The following is a 26,973-nucleotide window of genomic DNA, read 5'->3' on the forward strand; positions in this document are numbered from 1 at the left end:
TTAATATACATTAAGCACTAGGAATACTGGTTAGATATAGAAGAGTTTGCTATACTAAGTATATTGTTAGGATATTTATTATTAATATTGAAGTAAACTATTACCAAAATTTATACGAGGTTACCCCTTTTCCAAACTGTGAATCCTTTCCCAATCCCTTCCAAATTGTCTCCTCTCCCATCACGATGATAAGCATATCCATTAGAAAGAAGTTGACAACACTACCTGAGAGACAGAAGTGGTGATATTTTCACATTATTTGGGAGTTTCAATCCACTGATTTTATCTTTTATTTAGTGGCCCCTGGACAACCTACAATATACGATACCAAGAAATTATTATTGAAAGACTTGGATCTATGTTGGGGAGCTCTGAAACATTTGTACCGAAGACCACTTAAATTCACACACATACCCTGGTGTCCAATATCTATTCTTCATAGAAAAGGGTGACACAAGATTATATCAGTCTTATACAGCAAGCATGAGTGGAAATGACAGAATTTGCTCCCTATATATAAAGTACAGAACAAGCCTCTGAAAGGTTATTAGATTAAAAAGACCAGTAAGATGTCACCAGGCAGCAGTTACACAGCAAGTAACGCACCCCCCCCACCCGGTGCAGTCCCTTGCTTTGAACAACCCTTTCTAGATCTAAATTCTAAAAATCTTCTCACAGATTTCAGTCTCCTTGTGTAAAAAGCTATTCATGAAACTGGAACACAGCCTTATAATCGTCCATTTATTGGTCTCATTCTCACAGTAGCCTTTGAGCTCTCAGTGGACATACATAAATGGTTTCTCATGTTTATCTCTTATAAAACCAGAACTACTGAAATGTTTGCCACATGGAAGGCACACAAATAAACTGTGATTTACTTAATTGATTAATTGATTAATCAATTAATGGCATTGTGAGTATATGCATTCTAGGAGAGATTTCCTAAGCTCCTCTTCTTCATTGTACACCTAAGTTAGTAGTTAAGTACTTGATACAAGGAAGGGTAAGTGCAAGAAAATCCTTCAGAGTAGTATGGCTCAAGATCTTCCAGAATGTACTATCAATTTTCCATGTACCTCTTTTGGCTAGATTAAGCCATGATTTCAATTTTGCCTATCTACCTGTATTAGCTACTTACTGAAAAAGCTACCAGTTTAAAGCTGATTTGTTTTCTACTTGAAATAGTCATGAAACCAATATTGGCAAACTATGAGAAGATAGGGAGGAAACCCTAATTAGCTCTTTTTCAAAATCTCAGTGTGCACTCCACTGCATACCAGGGAACCAGGAACTGTAAACTGATTGACTTTTGCACTTTATAAACATTATATCCACCTTGTTATTTCTCTCTGTGACTTGGCAAAGAAAAATGTCTGTTCAGTAGCCATTGGAATGGTCATTCCATGGCCACATATTTTGTAGTACACTGCAGTTGCAAGCAGCAAAATACAATTTCAATTTTGGAAGGATACCTAGCAGTCTTATTAGCTTGATAGTCTCAGAAGATAGAGTAAACACAAATGACTTCAACTTGACTGTTTTGTTTTCAGATTTGTGTAATGATTCCTTTTGAAGCTGGTCAAAGAAATAGCAACAATCCTAGAATCAGAATACTACTATGTTAAAAACTCATTGTAATTCTCAGATATTCTGGTCATTAAAATAAATTTGAATGCATATGTATTTACATACATATCAAGTATACAGACAGCCTCATCTACACCATCTGATTTATTTCCCAATGACATCAGGTTAGGAGCCCTATTTTCACATATACATACACAAACTCCACTTATGGCACATGCATATATACCATGCAAATGGTAAGTACAAAGACAAGCAGGGCCCTCATTTTATGCATTAGCACAAAATTAAGGGAAGGTCATACATTTGAGTGTGATAGTCCATAGAAGTCTTGCTATAGAAAGGTGCAATTAAGTTTCTGGTCCTGTGCATTTGGCAAGCTATCATCTATCCAGCTTTTGGCATTGATCCCTTAAAGGACCTTTTAATTAATACAGACCATACTACTTTCTATTTTCATTTTAACCAGAGATCATATACACAAGGATGGACTTTAGAGGTTAACCCTTTAGAAACAACTGCTGAAAGAATAATAATGTACAGGGGCACAGATTTCAAAGGTAGTTACAGAAGCAGCTGTTAACGTAAATGTCTGGTTTATGATGGGGTCATGGAATTGTTCAAGACCTAGCCTTACTGGACAATTCCATGACCCCATCATAAACCAGACATTTACTCTAACAGCTGCGTCTTTAACTATCTTTGGCATCTGTGCCCCTGTACATTTAATTGGCCAAAGTACAGCTAGACAAACAGAGGCCAAGAGAATAATGATAAACAGAAAGATAGTGTAAGGCCTGTTAGGAATGCAAGAGGAGAAATTTGAGCAGAATCAAACATCTCTCTTACTAGGAAAACAGGCTAATAATAAAGATAAATCAACAACAGGATCATAGATCACAGGCACAAATGAGAGTTCAAGAATAGAAAAGGGCACCAAGAAAGCCAACATCTTAGATAATGATGAAGCCTTCAGATGACACAGGAAGACTCAAAGTTGATACTGGCGATAGCGCTTTAAAGAAATCTGTCCCCATCTTAACTAACATGGCTTATCAGTGAGTGGAAATTTCGGGTCAGTAGCAGTGCGTTTCTTCCCAGAGTCTTCCTGAAGACAGCGTTATTTCTCGACACTGACTTGGGAAATAGTGGCTCTGCATTTTGGTCTTTGATACGTGCTTTGCCTGAGGTATTCAAGCGCTCAGCACTTTCTTGAAGTCTCTCTCTCTCTCTCTCTTTCTGGACTGTGTGAGAGATTAAATATTTAGAAAGACAAGGTTAATTTTATATTATTTTCTTTGGGCAGATCCTGGCAGAGTGCCAGGCACAATTTTGTGTATATTAATGAATGCTATTTGATGTTAAACATATATCAGCCTCAAAAATTGCCATAACAATGTATATTGTGGAAATAAAAGCTTCTCCAAAGAAAAATTGTACATGTCTCTGATATGTGATACAGAATGTACTCAGTATTCAATGATGCATATAAATGACATTAATTAAGCCCCCACTATGTGTCAGGAACTATATTAAATGTTGGGATAAAAGACGAATGGGATGTGTCTCTCTTACATCATGGCAGAACTAGCATCTGGCTAGAAGGAGGAGAATATAGATCTGGAATCTGCTGTGTCACGACTTTCCTATAATCTTGGCAAGTGGCTTTACTTGTCTTGAACAACATTTACTCATCTCTATAATAATAGAGTTAGATTAAATTATTTTTAAAGTCCAGGTTTGAAGTAAGATTCTGAAATCTCATCCCACATTGGCAGATTTTTGAGCATGGTGATTATACGTTCTTGTTAATCATCTGGTAGCATTTGGATAAACCTGGCATAAACCTAGTTTATACTAATGAGAGAAAAAAGCTCACAGCTCTTCCTCAGAAAAAAATATGTATCTCTAACACCTTGGACCACTGAATCAGAAGCATATATGGAATCCCTTCGGCTCTAGTCACAATGTCAAAGACATCCATTATTGACAGAGAAACCTAAGTGGAAAAAAAATAACTGAGAGGTGTAGAATTACATTCCTCAGACAAAGCCAGATGGTTAAAGGGACAGCTGGAAAATTAAACTTGATCACTACCATGCTGAAACCCCCCATCGTCCACCAACTGTCCCTGAGCTGAAAACACGTGGTAAAAACCTATGTCTGGCTTTTACTCAGACGCTAGGCTTTTTACAGCAGCCTAAATATGAGATCTAAAAAACTGTATTTTAGTTCACCCAATCAGGATTCCATTCATAAAGCAACAGATGCAGTAGCTTTGGCAGAGTCATGATGATAAACAAAGGAAAATCTAGTTAAATCAAGCTAGTAATTCTTTTCAAAACTTTAGGTACATTTATGCTATTTGCATATATTGCCGTGATCATGAAAGTAACACTCCTTTATTGCAGACTATCTAAAGAACCGAGAAAATCTAAAGAAAGAGATCCAATGTACTCACACCTCACTATGAAGAGATAACCTATTCTAGTGTCCCCCCACCGTGGAAGCTCTGCCAGTATTTTCTGCTTCTGACAATCACCTAACTCTAATTTATGAACTTTACTGATTCATGGTCTCTGTTTACTGACTTTTCCTGTTTCTGTCTCTCCTCTCATCTGTTTTCCGTATGCTATACATTCAGACGCCAAAAGAAAAAGTAGCTGAATAACTGCCAATTACTATTCAGCAGAATAATGTTGTGGCACAGAGCTTGTGGACCAGGCCACCTTGCAAACTCCTAGCTGCTCCACTGAAAGCCGCCTCTTCCTCAGATGCCCTTCACTGTTCCATTTAGCGGTGTTTCAAATGCGAGAGCTCCATGGCACAAAGCGGGGGGAGGCCCGTTTGTAGGGAACCACCCCTCAGAAAATGGGGTGTGGTCATGGCATACACAGGGACACATGCCAGAAAAGAGAAATTACATGTGGCAGAAGGCCTGATGGCATTAGTACTCTATGGGCAATTACTCAAGGTATTCATATTAAAAAAAAAATCCAATAATCATGAATACTCTATTGTGCCCTGGTAGGACAGGGACCCTCTGAATCCCCCTAAATAATACAGTGAAAGCATCCATTTTACTGGCATCAAGTGGTCATATACTAGTATTAGAAAATTCATCTCCCCTCTCAATAAAAGTTAAAGATCTTTATTTCTCCCAAACAACATGTTAAAAAAAAAAAAAAGTGAGAGGAAAAACCTAATAACACATTGGGTAGGAAAGCATGAATAATTTCAGGTATTTGAACTTCAGTGAATAGATCAGAAGAGCTTAGTCTTGTGTCAAGGAAAACTCATACAGTCACCCAGAGTCACTACAAAGGATCATCATATCATCACAAAATCAACTGCTGTCAAACCCTGGACCGACCATTAATGCTTTAATTATTCAGATGAAAATGTTAATTCAACACTCATTTTGAAGAATTCAGAAGAAATTTAAATTTCAATGACTCTCCAGGTACACACCTGTATTTACAGGGTGTTTTGTTTTTGCTGTTGTTCCTCAAAGTCTACCCTTTTCAGTCAAATAGTCTAAAGATGATCTATTCTCCATAAATCTAGAATTTATATTTTAATTCATGGGTGATTTAAAGTGATGCAAATATTATATCATGATCCTTTTTAATTTTTTCCAATGTAATAATAAAATCTTTACAGATAGTCATTTGATCAAGCAGGCTGCAGCTGTTTAAAAATAGTCAATTACATAAATCACAGCAAGATCCTTTTGGACCCACCTCCTAGAGAAATGGAAATAAAAACAAAAATAAACAAATGGGACCTAATGAAACTTCAAAGCTTTTGCACAGCAAAGGAAACCATACACAAGACGAAAAGACAACCCTCAGAATGGGAGAAAATATTTGCAAATGAAACAACTGACAAAGGATTAATCTCCAAAATATACAAGCAACTCATGCAGCTCAATATAAAAATAACAAACAACCCAATCCAAAAATGGGCAGAAGACCTAAATGGACATTTCTCCAAAGAAGATATACAGATTGCCAACAAACACATGAAAGGATGCTCAACATCACTAATCGTTAGAGAAATGCAAATCAAAACTACAATGAGATATCATCTCACACCGGTCAGAATGGCCATCATCAAAAAATCTACAAACAATAAATGCTGGAGAGGGTGTGGAGAAAAGGGAACCCTCTTGCACTGTTGGTGGGAATGTAAATTGATACAGCCACTATGCAGAACAGTATGGAGGTTCCCTAAAAAACTAAAAATAGAACTGCCATATGACCCAGCAATCCCACTACTGGGCATATACCCTGAGAAGGCCATTATTCAAAAAGAGTCATGTAGGGCTTCCCGGTGGCGCAGTGGTTGAGAGTCTGCCTGCCAATGCGGGGGACGCGGGTTCAAGCCCTGGTCTGGGAGGATCCCACGTGCCGCGGAGCAACTGGGCCCATGAGCCACGACTGCTGAGCCTGCGTGTCTGGAGCCTGTGCTCCGCAACAAGAGAGGCCCGCGCATCGCGATGAAGAGTGGCCCCCGCTTGCCGCAGCTGGAGAGGGCCCTCGCACAGGGGCGGAGACCCAACACAGCCAAAAATAAAATAATAAATAAATAATAAATTAATTTTTAAAAAAAAATTATAAAAAAAAAAAAAAGAGTCATGTACCAAAATGTTCATTGCAGCTCTATTCACAATAGCCAGGACATGGAAGCAACCTAAGTGTCCATTGTCTGATGAATGGATAAAGAAGATGTGGCGGGGGTCCTCGGGAAGATGGCGGAAGAGTAAGACGCGGAGATCACCTTCCTTCCCACAGATACAGTAGAAATACATCTACACGTGGAACTGCTCCCACAGAACACCCACTGAACGCTGGCAGAAAACGTCCGACCTCCAAAAAGGCAAGAAACTCCCCCCCGTACTTGGGTAGGGCAAAAGAAAAAAGAAATAACAGAGACAAAAGAATAGGGACGGCACCTGCACCAGTGGGAGGGAGCCGTGAAGGAGGAAAGATTTCCACGCACTAGGAAGCCCCTTAGCGGGCGGAGACTGCGGGTGGCAGAGGGGGGAAGCTTCGGAGCCACGGAGGAGAGCGCAGCCACAGGGGTGCGGAGGGCAAAGCGGAGAGGTTCCCGCACGGAGGCTCGGCGCCGAGCAGCACTCTCCAGCCCGAGAGGCTTGTCTGCTCACCCGCCGGGGCGGGCGGGGCTGGGAGCTGAGGCTCGGGCTTCGGTTGGATCGCAGGGAGAGGACTGGGGTTGGCGGCGTGAACACAGCCTGAAGGGGTTAGTGCACCACAGCTAGCCGAGAGGGAGTCCCGGAAAAAGTCTGCAGCTGCCGAAGAGGCAAGAGACTTTTTCTTCCCTCTTTGTTTCCTGGTGCGCGAGGAGAGGGGATTCAGAGCGCTGCCTAAACGAACTTCAGAGACGGGCGCGAGCCGCAGCTACCAACGCGGATCCCACAGCAACAGGGGCGCAGAGGGAAAAACGGAGAGATTCCCGCACAGAGGCTCGGCGCCGAGCAGCACTCTCCAGCCCGAGAGGCTTGTCTGCTCACCCGCCGGGGCGGGCGGGGCTGGGAGCTGAGGCTCCGGTTTCGGTTTCGGTTGGATCGCAGGGAGAGGACTGGGGCTGGCAGCGTGAACACAGCCTGAAGGGATTAGCGCACAACAGCTGGCTGGGAGGGAGACCGGGAAAAAGTCTGCAGCTGCCGAAGAGGCAAGGGACTTTTTCTTGCCTCTTTGTTTCGCGGCGCGCAAGGAGAGGGGATTCAGAGCGCCGCCTAAACGAACTCCAGAGAAGGGCGCGAGCCGCGGCGATCACCGCAGACCCCACAGCAACAGGGGCGCAGAGAAAAAAAAAACGGAGAGACTCCCGCACAGAGGCTCGGCGCGGAGCAGCACTCACCAGCCCGAGAGGCTTGTCTGCTCGGCGGGCGGGGCTGGGAGCTGAGGCTCGGGTTTCGGTTTCGGTTGGATCGCAGGGAGAGGACTGGGGCTGGCGGCGTGAACACAGCCTGAAGGGGTTAGCGCACCACAGCTGGCTGGTAGGGAGTCCGGGAAAAAGTCTGCAGCTGCCGAAGAGGCAAGAGACTTTTTCTTGCCTCTTTGTTTCGCGGCGCGCAAGGAGAGGGGATTCAGAGTGCCGCCTAAACGAACTCCAGAGAAAGGCGTGAGCCGCGGCGATCAGCACGGACCCCAGAGACGGGCGTGAGACGCTGGGGCTGCTGCTGCCGCCTCCAAAAAGCCTGTGTGTGAGCACAAGTCACTCTCCACATCGCCCCTCCCGGGAGCCTGTGCAGCCCGCCACTGCCAGGGTCCCGTGATCCGGGGACAAGTTCCCCGGGAGAACGCACTGCCCGCCTCAGGCTGGTGCAACGTCACGCCGGCCTCGGCCGCCGCAGGCTCACCCCGCCTCCTCTGTACACCTCCCTACCCGCGGCCTGAGTGAGCCAGAGCCCCCGAAGCAGCTGCTCCTTTAACCCCGTCCTGTCTGTGCGGGGAATAGACGCCCTCAGGCGACCTACACGCAGAGGCGGGTCCAAATCCAAAGCTGAACCCCAGGAACTGTGCGAACAGGGAAGATAAGGGGAAATCTCTCCCAGCAACCTTAGAAGCAGCGGATTAAAACTCCACAAACAACTTGATGTGCCTGCATCTGGTGAATACCTGAATAGACAACGAATCATCCCAAATTCAGGAGGTGGACTTTGGGAGCAGGATATATTAATTTTTCCCCTTTTCCTTTATTTGTGAGTGTATATGTATATGCTTCTGGGTGCGATTTTGTCTGTATAGCTTTGCTTTACAATAGCTTTATTTTACTTCACTATATTATAGCCTCTTTCTTTCTTTCTTTCTTTCTTTCTATTTTTTCTCCCTTCTACTCTGAGCCGTGTGGACGAAAGGCTCTTGGTGCTCCAGCCAGGCATCAGGGCCGTGCCTCTGAGGTGGGAGAGCCAACTTCAGGACACTGGTCCACAAGAGACCTCCCAGCTTCACGTAATACCAAAAGGCAAAAATCTCTCAGAGATCTCCATCTCAACATCAAGACCCAGCTTCACTCAACGACCAACAAGCTACAGTGCTGGACACCCTATGCCAAACAACTAGCAAGACAGGAACACAGCCCCATCCATTAGCAGAGAGGCTGCCTAAAATCATAATAAGGCCACAGACACCCCAAAACACACCACCAGACGTGGACGTGCCCACCAGAAAGACAAGAGCCAACCTCATCCACCAGAGCTCAGGCACTAGTTCCCTCCACCAGGAAGCCTACACAACCCACTGAACCAACCTTAGCCACTGGGGACAGATACCAAAAACAACAGGAACTACGAACCTGCAGCCTGTGAAAAGGAGACCCCAAACACAGTAAGATAAGCAAAATGAGACGACAGAAAAACACACAGCAGATGAAGGAGCAGGGTCAGAACATACCAGACTTAACAAATGAAGAGGAAATAGGTAGTCTACCTGAAAAAGAATTCAGAATAATGATAGTAAGGATGATCCAAAATCTTGGAAATAGAATAGACAAAATGCAAGAAACATTTAACAAGGACGTAGAAGAACTAAAGAGGAACCAAGCAATGATGAAAACCACAATAAATGAAATTAAAAATACTCTAGATGGGATCAATAGCAGAATAACTGAGGCAGAAGAAAGGATAAGTGACCTGGAAGATAAAATGGTGGAAATAACTACTGCAGAGCAGGATAAAGAAAAAAGAATGAAAAGAACTGAGGACAGTCTCAGAGACCTCTGGGACAACATTAAACGTGCCAACATTCGAATTATAGGGGTCCCAGAAGAAGAAGAGAAAAAGAAAGGGACTGAGAAGATATTTGAAGAGATTATAGTTGAAAACTTCCCTAATATGGGAAAGGAAATAGTTAATCAAGTCCTGGAAGCACAGAGAGTCCCATACAGGATAAACCCAAGGAGAAACACACCAAGACACATATTAATCAAACTGTCAAAAATTAAATATAAGGAAAACATATTAAAGGCAGCAAGGGAAAAAAAACAAATAACACACAAGGGAATCCCCATAAGGTTAACATCTGATCTTTCAGCAGAAACTCTGCAAGCCAGAAGGGAGTGGCAGGATATACTTAAAGTGATGAAGGAGAAAAACCTGCAACCAAGATTACACTACCCAGCAAGGATCTCATTCAGATTCGATGGAGAAATTAAAACCTTTACAGACAAGCAAAAGCTGAGAGAGTTCAGCACCACCAAACCAGCTTTACAACAAATGCTAAAGGAACTTCTCTAGGCAAGAAACACAAGAGAAGGAAAACACCTACAATAACAAACCCAAAACATTTAAGAAAATGGGAATAGGAACATACATATCGATAATTACCTTGAATGTAAATGGATTAAATGCTCCCACCAAAAGACACAGGCTGGCTGAATGGATACAAAAACAAGACCCATATATATGCTGTCTACAAGAGACCCACTTCAGACCTAGAGACACATATAGACTGAAAGTGAGGGGATGGAAAAAGATATTCCATGCAAATGGAAATCAAAAGAAAGCTGGAGTAGCAATTCTCATATCAGACAAAATAGACTTTAAAATAAAGACTATTACAAGAGACAAAGAAGGACACTATATAATGATCAAGGGATCGATACAAGAGGAAGGTATAACAATTGTAAATATTTATGCACCCAACATAGGAGCACCTCAACACATAAGGCAAATACTAACAGCCATAAAAGGGGACATCGACAGCAACACAATCATAGTAGGGGACTTTAACACCCCACTCTCACCAATGGACAGATCATCCAAAATGAAAATAAATAAGGAAACACAAGCTTTAAATGATACATTAAACAAGATAGACTTAATTGATATTTATAGGACATTCCATCCAAAAACAACAGAATACACATTTTTCTCAAGTGCTCATGGAACATTCTCCAGGATAGATCATATCTTGGGTCACAAATCAAGCCTTGGTAAATTTAAGAAAATTGAAATAGTATCAAGTATCTTTTCCGACCACAACGCTATGAGACTAGATATCAATTACAGGAAAAGACCTGTAAAAAATACAAACACATGGAGGCTACACAATACATTACTTAATAACGAAGTGATCACTGAAGAAATCAAAGGGGAAATCAAAAAATACCTAGAAACAAATGACAATGGAGATACGACGACCCAAAACCTATGGGACGCAGCAAAAGCAGTGCTAAGAGGGAAGTTTATAGCAATACAAGCCTACCTCAAGAAACAGGAAACATCTCGAATAAACAACCTAACCTTGCACCTAAAGCAATTAGAGAAAGAAGAACAAAAAAACCCCAAAGCCAGCAGAAGGAAAGAAATTATAAAGATCAGGTCAGAAATAAATGAAAAAGAAATGAAGGAAACAATAGCAAAAATCAATGAAACTAAAAGCTGGTTCTTTGAGAAGATAAACAAAATTGATAAACCATTAGCCAGACTCATCAAGAGAAAAAGGGAGAAGACTCAGATCAATAGAATTAGAAATGAAAAAGGAGAAGTAACCACTGACACTGCAGAAATACAAAAGATCATGAGAGATTACTACAAGCAACTCTATGCCAATAAAATGGACAACCTGGAAGAAATGGACAGATTCTTAGAAAGGCACAAACTGCCGAGACTGAACCAGGAAGAAATAGAAAATATGAACAGACCAATCACAAGCACTGAAATTGAAACTGTGATTAAAAACCTTCCAACAAACAAAAGCCCAGGACCAGATGGCTTCACAGGTGAATTCTATCAAACATTTAGAGAAGAGCTAACACCTATCCTTCTCAAACTCTTCCAAAATATTGCAGAGGGAGGAACACTCCCAAACTCATTCTACGAGGCCACCATCACCCTGATACCAAAACCAGACAAAGATGTCACAAAGAAAGAAAACTACAGGCCAATATCACTGATGAACATAGATGCAAAAATCCTCAACAAAATACTAGCAAACAGAATCCAACAGCACATTAAAAGGATCATACACCATGATCAAGTGGGGTTTATCCCAGGAATGCAAGGATTCTTCAATATACGCAAATCAATCAATGTGATACATCATATTAACAAACTGAAGGAGAAAAACCATATGATCATCTCAATAGATGCAGAGAAAGCTTTCGACAAAATTCAACACCCATTTATGATAAAAGCCCTGCAGAAAGTAGGCATAGAGGGAACTTTCCTCAACATAATAAAGGCCATATATGACAAACCCACAGCCAACATTGTCCTCAATGGTGAAAAACTGAAACCATTTCCACTAAGATCAGGAACAAGACAAGGTTGCCCACTCTCACCACTATTATTCAACATAGTTTTGGAAGTGTTAGCCACAGCAATCAGAGAAGACAAAGAAATAAAAGGAATCCAAATCGGAAAAGAAGAAGTAAAGCTGTCACTATTTGCAGATGACATGATACTATACATAGAGAATCCTAAAGATGCTACCAGAAAACTCCTAGAGCTAATCAATGAATTTGGTAAAGTAGCAGGATACAAAATTAATGCACAGAAATCTCTTGCATTTCTATACACTAATGACGAAAAATCTGAAAGTGAAATTAAGAAAACACTCCCATTTACCATTGCAACAAAAAGAATAAAATATCTAGGAATAAACCTACCTAAGGAGACAAAACACCTGTATGCAGAAAATTATAAGACACTGATGAAAGAAATTAAAGATGATACAAATAGATGGAGAGATATACCATGTTCCTGGATTGGAAGAATCAACATTGTGAAAATGACTCTACTACCCAAAGCAATCTACAGATTCAATGCAATCCCTATCAAACTACCACTGGCATTTTTCACAGAACTAGAACAAAAAATTTCACAATTTGTATGGAAACACAAAAGACCCCGAATAGCCAAAGCAATCTTGAGAACGAAAAATGGAGCTGGGGGAATCAGGCTCCCTGACTTCAGACTATATTACAAAGCTTCAGTAATCAAGACAGTTTGGTACTGGCACAAAAACAGAAATATAGATCAATGGAACAGGATAGAAAGCCCAGAGATAAACCCACACACATATGGGCACCTTATTTTTGATAAAGGAGGCAAGCATATACAGTGGAGAAAAGACAGCCTCTTCAATAAGTGGTGCTGGGAAAATTGGACAGGTACATGTAAAAGTATGAAAATAGAACACTCCCTGACACCATGCACAAAAATAAACTCAAAATGGATTAAAGACCTAAGTGTAAGGGCAGACACTATCAAACTCTTAGAGGAAAACATAGGCAGAACACTCTATGACATACATCACAGCAAGATTCTTTTTGACCCAGCTCCCAGAGAAATGGAAATAAGAACACAAATAAACAAATGGGACCTAATGAAACTTAAAAGCTTTTGCACAGCAAAGGAAACCATAAACAAGACCAAAAGACAACCATCAGAATGGGAGAAAATATTTGCAAATGAAGCAACTGACAAAGGATTAATCTCCAAGATTTACAAGCAGCTCATGCAGCTCAATAACAAAAAAACGAACAACCCAATCCAAAAATGGGCCGAAGACCTAAATAGACATTTCTCCAAAGAAGATATACAGATGGCCTACAGACACATGAAAGAATGCTCAACATCATTAATCATTAGAGAAATGCAAATCAAAACTACAATGAGATATCATCTCACACCGGTCAGAATGGCCATCATCAAAAAATCTAGAAACAATAAATGCTGGAGAGGGTGTGGAGGAAAGGGAACACTCTTGCACTGTTGGTGGGAATGTAAATTGATACAGCCACTATGGAGAACAGTATGGAGGTTCCTTAAAAAACTACAAATAGAACTACCATACGACCCAGCAATCCCACTACTGGGCATATACCCTGAGAAAACCATAGGTCAAAAAGAGTCATGTACCAAAATGTTCATTGCAGCTCTATTTACAATAGCCAGGACATGGAAGCAATCTAAATGTCCATCGACAGATGAATGGATAAAGAAGATGTGGCACATATATACAATGGAATATTACTCAGCCATAAAAAGAAATGAAATGGAGGTATTTGTAATGAGGTGGATGGAGTTAGAGTCTGTCATACAGAGTGAAGTAAGTCAGAAAGAGAAAAACAAATACAGTATGCTAACACATATATACGGAATCTAAGGGGAAAAAAAAAAAAAAAAGGCCATGAAGAACCTAGTGGCAAGACGGGAATAAAGACACAGACCTACTAGAGAATGGACTTGAGGATATGGGGAGGGGGTGGGGTGAGATGTGACAGGGTAAGAGAGTGTCATGGACATATATACACTACCAAATGTAAAATAGATAACTAGTGGGAAGCAGCCGCATAGCACAGGGAGATCAGCTCGGTGCTTTGTGACCATCTAGAGGGATGGGATGGGGAGGGTGGGAGGGAGGGAGATGCAAGAGGGAAGAGAAATGGGAACATATTGTATATGTATAACTGATTCACTTTGTTATAAAGCAGAAGCTAACACACCATTGTAAGGCAATTATACTTCAATAAAGATGTTAAAAAAAAAAAAAAAAAAAAAAAAAAAGAAGATGTGGCACATATATACAATGGAATACTACTCAGCCATGAAAAGGAACAAAACTGAGTTATTTGTAGTGAGGTGGATGGAGTTAGAGTGTGTCATACAGAGTGAAGTAAGTCAAAAAGAGAAAAACCAATACCATATACTAACACATATACATGGAATCTAAAAAAAAGAAAGAAAGAGAAATAAAATGGTCAGAAGAACCTAGGGGCAAGAGGGGAATAAAGATGCAGACCTACTAGAGAATGGACTTGAGGATACGGGGAGGGGGAAGGGTAAGCTGGGACAAAGTGAGAGAGTGGCATGGACATATATACACTACCAAACGTAAAATAGATAGCTAATGGGAAGCAGCCGCATAGCACAGGGAGATCAGCTTGGTGCTTTGTGACCACCTAGAGGGGTGGGAGGGAGGGAGATGCAAGAGGGAAGAGATACGGGGACATATGTATATGAATAACTGACTCACTTTGTTATAAAGCAGAAACTAACACACCATTGTAAAGCAATTACACTCCAATAAAGATGTTAAAAAAAATTAAAAATAAAAAAAATTAAAATAGTCAATTAAATGAGAACATAGTAGAAAGGACCTTCTCTCTCCTCCCAGATCCTTACCAGTCCCTGAGAACTTCTTTCAGTCAGTTCATGTGCTTTTAGCAATCTAATTTTGATCTTAAAATGAGGTTTTATATGGAACAAAATGCTGTGTTTTTTTCTTAGATCAGTTTTATCTCTAAAGCACAGCACCACACATGGTTCCTAGTAGATTGTCATGTAAATGTGTGATGAGATTTAACAAATGTCTGAAAAGTAATCCTATTTCTGCAATTGCTTTTTTTTTTTTCAAAAATAAACACTTGAAGGATAATGCAGAAACTAGTAAAAACGATAACCTACAGGAAGCAGGGAAACTCAGCGTAAAAGGCATCATGACCTAAAATAAAACTGTTAGGCTATTTGAAAAATTAGCCAACATTTATCATTTTATTCTTGTGGAAAAATGACACCCAACTGAAACAAGTTAACAAAATATAAAAACTTATTTTTATTTATGAATAACTGACTAGCTATGATTTACTTTTTCACTCAAAATATATTAAGGTATACAAACATGCCATGCACAAATCTTAAGAAAATGAGTTGAAAATTTTTAAGACCTTTTCTGAGGTATAAATTATAAAACATAAAATTGACTAATTTTAATTGTGCAGTTTGAGGAGTTTTAGTAAATTTATATTGTTTTCTCACCATCATCCCAACCCAGTTTTAAAACACTTCCATTACTACAAAATATTACCTTGCATCAATTTTCAGTCAGTCCTACAGACAGCCTCTGGAAAACACTGATTTTTGTTTCTATAATTTTCCCTTATAAATAAATTTAATACAAATTAAATCATACAATATGTAGGCTTTTTTATCTGGCTTCTTTCACTTAACATAATGTTTTTTAGTCCATCCATGGTGTTGCATAATGCAGTAGCTAATTTCGTTTTATTAATGATTAGTATTCTGTTGTATAATGTAATGGTTTGTTTAACCATTCACCAATTGATGAACATTTGGCTTCTAGTTTGGGGCTATTATGAATATTACTGTATGAGTGTTCATGTACTGGTCTTTGTATGGACATTTGTTTCTATTTTGTTAGGTAGATGCTTAGGAGTGGAAATGCTGGGCCATGTGGTAAGTAAATGCCTAACTTTTTAAGAAACTGTTACACTGTTTTCCTAAGTGGTTTCCTTGTTTTTATATTCTCACCAAAGATGTGTGAGGGTTCCAGTTTTTCCATATCTTCACCAACTCTTCACATTGTCAATCTGGTTGTTTATTACCATTCCATTAAGTGGTAAGTGAAATCTAATGTGGATGAGAACTTCTAGTTGTTTAATAACTAAGAAAGTTGAGCATATTTTATGTTTGTTTTTCATATATCATCTTTAATGAAGTGACTTCAAAAGTTTGGTCCATTTTTAACATTTTGGCTTCTAATCATTAATTTGTAAAAATTCCTTAGGTATTATGAATAAAGGTATTTTTTAGATATATGATTTGCAAATATTTTTCCAGTAACTTGCTTGCCTTTTCATATTCTTTATGTATTTTAAAATGCAAATGTTTTTAATTTTATGAAGTCCAGTTTTTCATTTTTATAATTTATTGATTGTGCTTTTGGTGACATTTCTAAAAAAAAGAAACTTACTCTTCCCAAGATCACAAAGAGTTTCTTCTATGACATTTTCAAGAAATTTTGTAATTCTAGCTCTTACATTTAGGTCTATAATCCATTTCAAGTTAATTTTTCTGCAAAGTGAGGACATAAAATTATTCCAGCACCATACGTTGAAAACACTATCCTTTCCCCACTGAATTACCTTGGCAACTTTGTCAAAATTAAATTGAGGGGCTTCCCTGGTGGCGCAGTGGTTGAGAATCTGCCTGCCAATGCAGGGGACACGGGTTTGAGCCCTGGTCTGGGAAGATCCCACATGCCGCGGAGCAGCTGGGCCCGTGAGCCACAATTACTGAGCCTGCGCGTCTGGAGCCTGTGCTCTGCAACGAGAGGCCGCGATAGTGAGAGGCCCGTGCACCGCGATGAAGAGTGGCCCCCGCTTGCCACAACTGGAGAAAGCCCTCGCACAGAAACGAAGACCCAACACAGCCATTAATTAATTAATTAATTAATTAATTAATTTTTAAAAATTAAATTGACCATAAATGTCCAGGTTTATTTCTAGATTGTCCATTTAATTTTTCATTGACCTATATGTCTATCATTATGCCAGTATCTCAATGTCTTGATTATGTAGCTTTATAATATTTTTTAAAATCAGTTGTGTAAGTCCTCTAAATTTGTTCTCCTGTTTTCAAAACTGTTTAATTCTAGGTCCTGTGCATTTTCATGTAAATCAATTTCTACAACAAAATGCCTGGGATTTTGACAAGATTTGTATTTAATCTGCAAGTTAACTTGTTGATAATCATCATCTGAAACATATTGAGTCTTCTAATTCAATAACGTGGCATATATCTTCACTTATTTAGGTCTTCTTTAATTTCCTTCAATAACACTTTGCAATTTTTATTCTGCAGAACATACACTTCTCAAAATATACTCATAAATATTTTCTTCTTTATAAAACTGTGGATGGAATTTTCTTTGTTTCATGTTTTAGATTGTCAGATATTGCTAGTAAAAAAAAAATTTTATTTTTGTATACTGACCTTGAATTCTGCAACTTTTCTGAATTAACTTATTATATCTTACTGAGTGTTTTGTACATTCTTTAGAATTTTCTACATACAATGTCATGTCATCTAAAAATAAAGACCGTTTTACTTTCTGCTTTCTAATCTTTATGTATTTAATTTGTTTCTTGTTTTATTGCATTCGCTACAACTCCCTAACAATGTTGAGTAGAAGTGATGACTGTAGCTATCCTTACATTGTTTCCAATCATACGGTGAAATTATTCATTCTTTCACCCTTTATACTAGGTGTAACTTTCTCATAAATGCTCATTATTAATTTGAGGATATTCTCTTCTATCCCACTTTGTTGATAGTTTTTACCATGAATAAGTGTTAGATATAATCAATTTTTTTTCTGCATCAACTGAGAGAAATTTATATGATTGTCATTTGTTCTATTAAGACTATAATAGTTGATTTTTGGATGATAAACTAATCTTGAATTCCTGGGATAAACCCCACTTGGTCAAGTTGTATAATCTTTTTTATGTGTTGTGAAATTCAGTTTACCAGCTCGTCGTTAAGAATTTTGCTGTCTATGTACCCAAAGGATATTTGCCTGTAATTCTATTTTCTTGAAATCTTGATATCTTTGTCAAGTTTTGGTGTCAGGGTAATAATTGTCTCAAAATGTAAGTTGAGAAGTGTTCCTTCTCCTTCATTTTCTGAAATAGCTTGTGAAGCATTAATATGTATTCTTCTGTAGATGTTTGATAGAATTTATCCATATGTACATAAAGGTTTTCTTTGTGGAAAGAGTATTACTTAATAATTCTATTTTTTGACTTGACTTAGATCTCCAGATTTTTTTTTTCCTTGGAGTTACTTTTGGTAGTTTGAGTCTTTCACAAATTTATCCATTTCACCTACATTTTCACAATTGTTGGAATAATATTCTTATAGTGCTTTTTTTAATTTCTGAAGAGTTTATACTGAGTTCTCTTTTTTATTCCCAAATATGGTAGTTTGATTTTCTCTCTTTATTTTTCAATCAGTCTAATTAAATATTTATCTTTTTTCTTCCTTTAAAAAATTTTTTTGATTATTGATTTTCTCCATTTATCTACTTTCATTTCCATTAATATCTACTGTGACATTTATGGATAATTTACCTCTAATTGCTTTGGATTTGATTTGTTTTCTTTTACTTTCTCAAGGTGGAAGCTTATAATCATGTTGTATATTGTTTCTTTTCTAATATATATGTTTAAAGCAGTCCATCCCTGTCTAAGCACTGCTTTAGCTGCATTCGATCAATTTTGTTATTTTGTTTTCATTTTCATTCATATCAATATTTTTTCTAATATCCCTCATGAGATCTCTTTTGATCAATGAGTTTGGAAATTACAATTTAATTTTCAAACTTTTAAGGTTTTCCAAACATTCTTTTGTTGTGGATTCCTAACTGAATTCTGTTGTGGCCAGAGAACATACTTTGTATGATTTCTATCACTTTTAAAAATATTGAAAGTTGTGTCATTCCCTAGATGGTCTATTTTTGAGAGTGCCCTGTGTTATGAATATATATATATATGGAGAGAAAGAGAGAGTCAAGTATCTGACTCTGAAAATGCAGTGTCATAATCCTGGCATTAAATGATCTTATTTTTAAGATATAAAAGAAGAATTTTATAAACATACACACACATACACGCACACACAGAGTCTTTTATATTTACCAACATAGCTATCATTGACAGTGCTCTTCAGTGCTTCCTTAAGGAAATGACTACCACTTATGTGAAAAAAATTGCATTTTTCTTATTGCTTTCAACATTTCCTCTTTTTCTTTATCTTTCAGCAGCTTGACTATAATGCTTCCAGGTGTGGATTTCTGTGTTTATCATACTTGGTGATTATTGAGTTTTTGGCCCTTCAGATTATTGTTTCCTCATCTAATTTGGGAACTTTTAAGGAATTATTTCTTCAAATAATGTTTCTTCCCCTTTCTTTTTCCTCTTTCCCACTGGCACTTCCATTATATGTTACGTTAGGGATATTTGATGTTGTCTCACTTGTTTCAGCGTCTCTTTTTATTTTTCTTCAATTGTTTCTCACTTTGTTCTTCAGATTTAAAATTTTTATATTTATCTTCAAATTTCTGAATATTTCTCCTGCAACTTCAGATCTGCCATTGCATCCATCTGATGAATTGTTCATTTCAGTCACTGCACTTTTCAAATATGCAATTTTTATGTTCATTTTAAAACTTTAATTATATTTCTCTTTGTATAGATTTCCTATTTGTTGATTCATTGCCATTATATCTCCTTTATTTTTTGAACACAGTTTTCTTTAATTCTTTGAAAATATTTATAATAGCTGCTTTGAATTTTTTTTTCCTGTTAAATTTTACACCTGGGCCTATGTAGAGTCAGTTTTTATTGATTCAGTACTCTTTTGAGTATTGGTCATACTTTCAAGTTTCTTTGAATGTCTCATAATTTTCAGTTGAAAACTTAACATTTTAGAGAACATATCATATCAACTCTGAAATATGTTTTATATTTCTGTGAGTTGTTGTTTTTGTATTTTTTAAGTTAACTCCCTTAATCTTATTGTAGAATCTGTCTCCCCCATGATGAGCAGCCTGTGATTCTCTACTTATTTTCCTTATTATTATTATTCTCATAATGTTTATGCTTAGTTTTCTAGTAATCTCCCCTGTGTCTTTATAGTTTAGTGGTTATCTAATTATTTGGACAAAGGATGTGCTCTAAATCCTTGTTCCCATAAGGTGTGTACCCTCTTCAATTTGATTAGTGAGTGGTTTGGGAAACATTTAAAATTGCAGCTAGTTCTCAAGTCTCCATCATCATTTATATTTCTCAAAGCCCTCTCAGGTTTCCCTGACAAATGTGCAAACTTTTCCATCTGCCAGTGATATGCAAAGAGCTTATCTCAGACATTCTATGGCTCTCATTTCTAGGATCTCTCAATTAAATTTCTGGCTGGTTTATTGCTCACACAATCAGGATGATGACCCTGGACTAACAAAGATGGGAGCTTTTTTTTTTCCATTTGTTCCCATCTAATTTCCCACTTTAGCTGCCAAAACCATAGGTTTTCACTGACAACTCTAGACTAAATCAGCTCCCTATAGCCTCAGAGCTGTTGGTTTTCAACGTCAACTGTTAAAACAACAGTTTTTGCTAACCCTATTGGGGTGTGAAGTAAAGAGGGAAGTAACCTAGGCAAAAAAGCCATAGATAGCTCTGTCTTCTAACTTACAGCTCTTGAGTTAATTACAAGAGTAAATTCTTACTAACCTTTTGTCCGCTTTTGGTTGGTATCCAGTACCCTGAAATGCTGTTTTTGACCATTTTTTTCTAATATTATACTTATTTGGGGGGTGGGAGAGGTGGGAGAATTTGACAACATCTTCATGCTGCCATAACCAAAAGTCCACTGTAATTTAAATAAGAGTATTTACTCCTAGTTTCTTAAAATAATTAATCTGAAATCCCTTTATTGGATGGGATTCATTCACTTCTTTCCATTCATAGTTGATCTGGTAAATTCAGTCAGTCAAGAGAATTATCTGAGAATTTTTGTAAAGGAGTTGGATGAAATTGTGATGAAACAAATATTTTCTTTCCTGTCTTCAAGTTATATTTTTACTCAAATATAAGACTATACATAAACAGGCCTTTAAGCATATAAATTAGTATACTACAAACTCTAAAATAAAAAATAAATAAATCCATAAAACTGCAGCAAATAATATGTGGATTGATTCTCAGGCAAAATTTCAAGATTCTTTCAGAGGCAAATAATGTAGCTGGAAAGCAGAGAATAATTTTAAGATTATTCCAACAGTTTAGGTAGGTTATAAATCATAAAACTAAATAATGTGTTCTATTGCATTATAAGCATCCATTAATAAGAGTCTGGGTAGTAGTTTGTTTTTTTTCCTTAATTTTCATCTTTGATTATCTCTTATATAGGGAATGCCAAAAATAGGGACCCTGAGAAATCCATGTATATGTATAATGGTGAATTTCTCTTGAAAGTTACCAGATCAGCCAAAGTGAACACAGATATTGGGCTATTCTGTTGTAGCACTGAGTAAGGAATTATTTAAGTATTTACATTCTTTTTTAAAATCACATTAACTACACAAGTTTGGGAATAGTTACCTTACATGGGTAGTAGATTATAATACTATCATTGTGTATCTTTGGTTTACATATGTGGATTACTAAAAAAAAAAAAAAAAAAAAAAAAAAAGAATTATCTTCCAAATATATTTTTGTGTGTGTGCGTTTGTGCATGTTATGTAAAAATCACTGGATCCCTGTTTCTTTATCTGCAACATGGTTTAAATAAAGTGTTTTTCTTGATGTCAGTTACAGTGTGAATACTCAGTAAATTGTCATTTTTAGTGATGATGGTACTAGTAGTAATAGCAGTAATGAGGTAGGGGTGGTACCAATAAAAAGGTCATGAACACTGACTCAGAATATAGAGTCAAAGTATGTAGTGCTTTAGCAATAACACAAATCTAAACATAAATAATTGCTAAAAGAATGGAGAGCTGCAGTTCTTAGAGAGTTGTACTCTCTATGTGATGGCAGCCACAGGGAAATTACACTGGGGTACTGAAGAGGCTTGCACTTGTTTGATATACCTCAAAATGTGACATAAGTAGAACTATCTCTATTTCAGATGACACAGGAAACAACCTTTTTGCATAGCCCTTTAGTTTTGAACATATTGGCTGAAAACTCAGAAAAGTTAAAATTTAAGATCTTCATTCTGCAACTAAATGATTGAGCTTAGAGTCCAACATCCACAATAAGAAATCATAGAAGGTTTCCATTGCAATCTTCCTTTAAATCTCAAAATAGAAAGGTGGCTATGTACAATGCAGAGAATATGTTCTAGGACACCACACACCACAGCCTACTGAGTAGTTTTAAGGATACAACAAAGCATTTTATTACATACTCACAAAGGACTGTGGCTATTTGCACTCAAAAACAGACCACAACCCTATGTGAAAAACAGATTCCGTTATTTATGCTATATATATATATCTAAGTCTTAAATAAGAACAATAATTACAAAAGCCCATAAAAGAGATTCATTTCAAGCAATTTTGTTAAACACATATTTATTGGATGAATGAGCTCCTCTAAGGCAAACTCACTGTGTTAAGGACATGTCATGAATTTTTTAACTACTTAGTAATGCATTTGCTTCAGGGTTGGCTCAGTTTAATAAATCATATATAGCTGCAATAAATTTTGCCACATATTCATACAGAAAAAGATATTCTAGTTTCTTAAGTACTGCTTTCCTTACTATTAATAAGCAGCTTAATATAACCAAGGGAAAAAAGAACAAGAAAAATAAATTCACATATAATGAAAATATCCAAGGAAATGCATTCAGAGGGACCTCTAAGCCAGGACTTCTAAGATCAGGTTCATAAAGGAGTCTTGAAATTATATGCAATTGTTTGCGTGATGAACATCTCTGTGAGGGAAGTATCCATAAATTTCATCACTTTATCAAATTACAAAACAGTCATGAACATTTGCTCTATGTATTGCCAGATCAACTCTCGCACTAATAACCCAGCAATTTGCTGAGGTGACAAAGCCGAGATTGAACAGAGGTATGTGGATAGGAACAAGGACCATTGGTTAAGAAAACAAATAAACTTGTGAGGGAAATACAAACCTAACAAGCACTAACCCTGAAAATCATATCTCAAAGGAGGAAGACCAGTTATTTGAATAATCAAAAAGTTCTGGCCAAAAGCACAGGAAAAATACTCTGGACAGCACTGGTCAGAAACTAGAGGAAGCTGAACTTGAGTAACACATCACCTCCCTTTCTCACCAATGAATCATGCAGTGCTTCAACTCATAGTTAGTAAGAGTACTTGTATACAATGTATTGTTTTCATGATCATGTTTGGATGCTCACTTCCAAACCCATATTTTGTAATTTATATATATTTAACCCAATTATAATAATTTGAACTGAATGTCAGAAGAGTTGAAATTTAACTCAAGTTGCTTATAATTATATGCCTCTGGAATAATCACAATTTATTATCAGTGAATGTGCTCGAGTTCAAATGAAACAGAAGTAAAGATAATATTTACTTTTATCTTACTTAGAGAATAAGATAAAAGTAAATGTAAAATTGCCTATGTTTCTAATTTATTTTTTCATAATGAGCTTATTGAAAAAAATTACTGTCCTTAACCTAGTCAAAATTGTTTCAAGGTTACATAACCCACCAAGGACATGCATTCACACATGACCAACTCATATTTTTATTTTACTTCTTGATTTCATAGATTGATCAGGTTCTGTTGAAATAATCCTATTGGCATTCCTAACTATGATCTAAGCAGAAGTAATCAAGTCACTGAGACAAGAGTAAATTTCATCTAAAATTACCTAAGTATTTCTGTCAAATAGTCATATCATTTTTTCTTGAATAAACACATATTTTAAAACTAGAAACTATCAATCCACTTAAAAGAAGATGGGATAATACTTCTATCAATAATGTTAATCTCATATGTTTTTACTGTTTATTCAATATGATGGAGGTACTTTTCCTCAAGTAAACTGACGAGAGTTTTCTCACATTGCAAATGCACTTTAGTGTCTGGGCAGTTTCCTAAGTTCATTTTTCCTTTAATGATAAATGAGGACAATGGCTAGATTGTGCAATGAGGAAGAAAAAAAACTAATATGGCTCTGACTTCTATGCCTGATTGACTGCAACAGCCAAAGCTAATGACTGCGGAAGCAGCAAACATTTATTGCTTTTTAAATATTAGGACATATGTTGGGACAGTAAAAAGACTAACACAGTGGGAGCTGTTGACATTGCACACTATTTCTCTCTCTTTAGGTGAATGACTATACAAAAATAAAGAATAAACAATAAATAAACAATGATTTCCAAGAGCCCTTTATGCATATTGATGCTTTGTATATTATTCCAAGTTGAAGGAGCTAGAATTTCCATTTTAAGAAATCACATGGGGAACTGGCTTGAGTTACTGGATACTTGGTTCAGGTATCAACTTATTCCCAAACATTATTCCACAAGTGTTCTGAAAACAAACATTGGTAATTCATGGAGGTCAATATGAATCTTTCACCAAACATAGTTCAAATGGGTCCATGACTTTTAAGATTATCACAAAAATCCACAGATGCCTATATAACCTTGGTTAAAAAGAAATAGTTGTCTATCGGGGAGGGTCATTTTCTTGAAAGGACACACAAAGAAAAGTGAGACATGATGAGTACATCTAGATAGCCATTCATCCATGTCAATAAAATCAAGCTTGACAATCTATGAGGTAATAGATGTGCATTGAGGTACACACTGTATTCCAGTGCACTGAGGTAACCCTCATGCCTAGAGTGCTATCCAAAGCATTCAACAGTTAGCCCGCTCAAGCATTGTAGATGATTAGAAAGTAATACGGTGAATGAAAGTGCTGGGAATTCACAAAGCCTATTAAGGTAACATTGAAAACAAACAGATTCAAGTAGCTGTATACTTCACTAACTAGAAATTCAATCAAATAGGATTATCTGAGAATATGATATGGACACAACACTCTACTTGACATTATTAAGATATAAAGTGAATATAAAGTGTCATTTCCATCCTCATCAAGTAAAATCTAGTCAGGGAGACAATGGAAATATATGGAACAATGAGAATCCAATGTAAAGGAATGCACAATTAAGAGGAAAATTGTGTACCAGCCACCTATGAGTTCTATCTACGGCAAAGATTTTTACCGACAAAAGAATCTGTGAAGATTCTGAGCTGAGCTGAAAAGCCAGTACTAGGTAGGATCTAGAGAAATGGAAACTAAAGGTATAGACCTTTATTGGGTAAAGAATCTCATGTCAAAGATGGGCACACTTTAATTAGTAAAATAAAGCAATAGGTAGAAAACCCGAGGTATTTCTGAATTGGTAATGAGGTGTCACTGAAACCTTTGGTAGTTGTCATGGGCTGAATTATGTCCCCCCCATAATTCATGCATTGAGGTGTTAACCCCCAGTATTTCAGAATGTGACTATATTTGGGGATAGGGTCTTTAAAGAGGTAGTTAAAATGAGGCTGTTAGAGTAAGATTTAACCTAGTCTGACTGGTGTTTTTACAAGAAGGGGAAATGTGGACACACAAGAATAGACCCTAGGGAGCATATGCATAGAGGGACAACCCCACAACGAGACAGGAAGAGGGAAGAGGGCAGCCGTCTATAAGCCTAGGAGAGAGGCCTCAAGGAACCAAGTCAGCTAGCACTCTGATCTTACACTTTCAGCCTCCAGAACTATGAGAAAATAAATTTCTCTTGTTTAAGCCACCCAGTTTGTAGTATTTGATTATGGCAGCCCTAGCAAATTAATTCAGAGGTGAAGAGTCTATTCCATGAAGTTTTGAAAACATGAGAGCACTTCTTTCTACACAAATAGAAGGCAAGCAATTGGATCAAAGGGTGAAATTATTTTTCCCTGGACAAAAGAATCATTCTTGATCTTCAACTCTCTTGAGACACTCTCATCTTTGGATAACACTGAGATCATTACTCTTAGCAGGGAATTCTAACACCGTTATTATGTACGGACCCACAGTCAAGTTAAATATATTAGGTTGAGATACGCTGGGAAGTTGACTGCCCTAAAGATGGCAGGTCTGGAGGCGGGTCCAGGGTGCGGGTTGAGAGACGCGGGCGCCCCTAGCGGCCGCGAGCAGAGACTGCGGCCAGGCGGGCGGTGCAGGAACCCGGGACGAGGAGCCGGGAGGGCAGGTAGCTGCCGCGGGCGGCGCGGGGCTCCCAGGGCCGACCATGCTGCGGGGGCCGCTCCTGGCAACACAGGAGGGCAAGAAGGTGAGCGTGCGGAGCGTGTCCTCCCGGAGGGTGGGCTGGACCCCAGACCGAGGTAGGCGGAAGGCGGAGGGGCTGGGGCTGTGAGGTGAAGGGAACGTGGGAGGGTCCCTTGGCACCGCCCGCTGGTCTGCAGGTGCGGGGCGGGCGGAGGCCCGGAGGCGCACATGGTTGAAGGTGAGCATGGCGGGCAGGCGGTGCAGGGTCAGGCCCGGGACAGGCTCTCGAGAGGCAGTCTCCGCGGATGGAAGAGGAGGCGAGCTCCTGGATGATGGGGTTAGGTGGTTCTTTGCCTGCCGGGCGCCAGGGAAGGAAGGAGCCAGGCCTTTTCGCCCCTTGGTCGGTGACTGTCCCCCAAACCCAGGCTCTCCACGTGGCCTTCCCCGTGGGTCAGCGACCAGGGGCCGCAGAGGAGCTGGCCCCCGTTATGGGCCAGAAGGTTTTCCCGGGTGAGGCTCTTAGAGAAAATGGGGTGTAAGGTTAATGTAGAAATATTTGGTGCTTAGTCAACTTCAATTTGGGGTATTAAGTAAAAGCAAAAACGGTGCTTCAAGGTACAGCCCACTTCACCGTGCTGCCTGCTCCGGTAGAGTTTTGCTGCACCTAATACAGCAGAGAGGCTGGACCCTGCCAGAACAGTAGCATCTGGAGAATGCCTCCCGTTTGTTCACAGACAGGAAGCTGACTCACCACAGGCAGACCAG

At 38.4% G+C, this 26,973-nt stretch overlaps 1 protein-coding gene and 1 long non-coding RNA gene across 2 annotated transcripts in view; one reads left to right on the forward strand and one right to left on the reverse strand.

Annotated features, from left to right (window-relative positions):
- The window catches only part of DPP10 (dipeptidyl peptidase like 10), a 685,907-nt gene that overhangs the window by 424,572 nt on the left and 234,362 nt on the right, over positions 1 to 26,973 (reverse strand). The gene's annotated exons all lie outside the window — the stretch shown is intronic.
- LOC309662776 overlaps positions 1 to 26,973 on the forward strand; it is a 191,545-nt gene that overhangs the window by 55,513 nt on the left and 109,059 nt on the right. The window lies entirely within an intron of this gene.

The sequence above is a fragment of the Balaenoptera physalus genome (genome assembly GCF_965194825.1).
Source record: "Balaenoptera physalus genome assembly, chromosome: 6".
NCBI classification, from domain to species: domain Eukaryota; kingdom Metazoa; phylum Chordata; class Mammalia; order Artiodactyla; family Balaenopteridae; genus Balaenoptera; species Balaenoptera physalus.